Here is a 417-nt window from a genome sequence, read left to right as displayed (position 1 = left end):
TAACATCTCATCTTCTCTCTCTCTCTCTCTCTCTCTCTCTCTCTCTCTCTGCTCTCCCTCTCTCTCTCTCGCTCTCCCTCTCTCTCTCCTCTCCTTCCATTCACTGGCTACTCTGAGCTTCATCTAGGCCTCTCCATTCGTCTCCATTCCCGGCCCATCTCGGCCTCCAGGCCCACTACCTTCTACTTTGTTTCCTACTGGCTGGTCACACACCACATTGCTGAGCCTCTCCCAACTCTTTTCTACTTGCTCGAAATCACACTGGTGTGTGGGAGGTTCCGCCCTGCCTTTGACTACAGGACGCTGTGGTTATTGGCAGGGACATGTAAAACTCGTATTTCCCCCCCCCCAGCGATTACAGGATGCTGCCCTGGGGGTTTGGGAATTCAACTCGAATCAGCAATACAAAAAAAAGGA

This window comes from Nannospalax galili, unplaced genomic scaffold, assembly GCF_000622305.1.
Source record: "Nannospalax galili isolate Female #2095 unplaced genomic scaffold, S.galili_v1.0 scaffold898, whole genome shotgun sequence".
NCBI classification, from domain to species: domain Eukaryota; kingdom Metazoa; phylum Chordata; class Mammalia; order Rodentia; family Spalacidae; genus Nannospalax; species Nannospalax galili.
The sequence above is the reverse complement of the archived record's forward strand: the minus strand, read 5'-3'. Positions refer to the sequence as shown.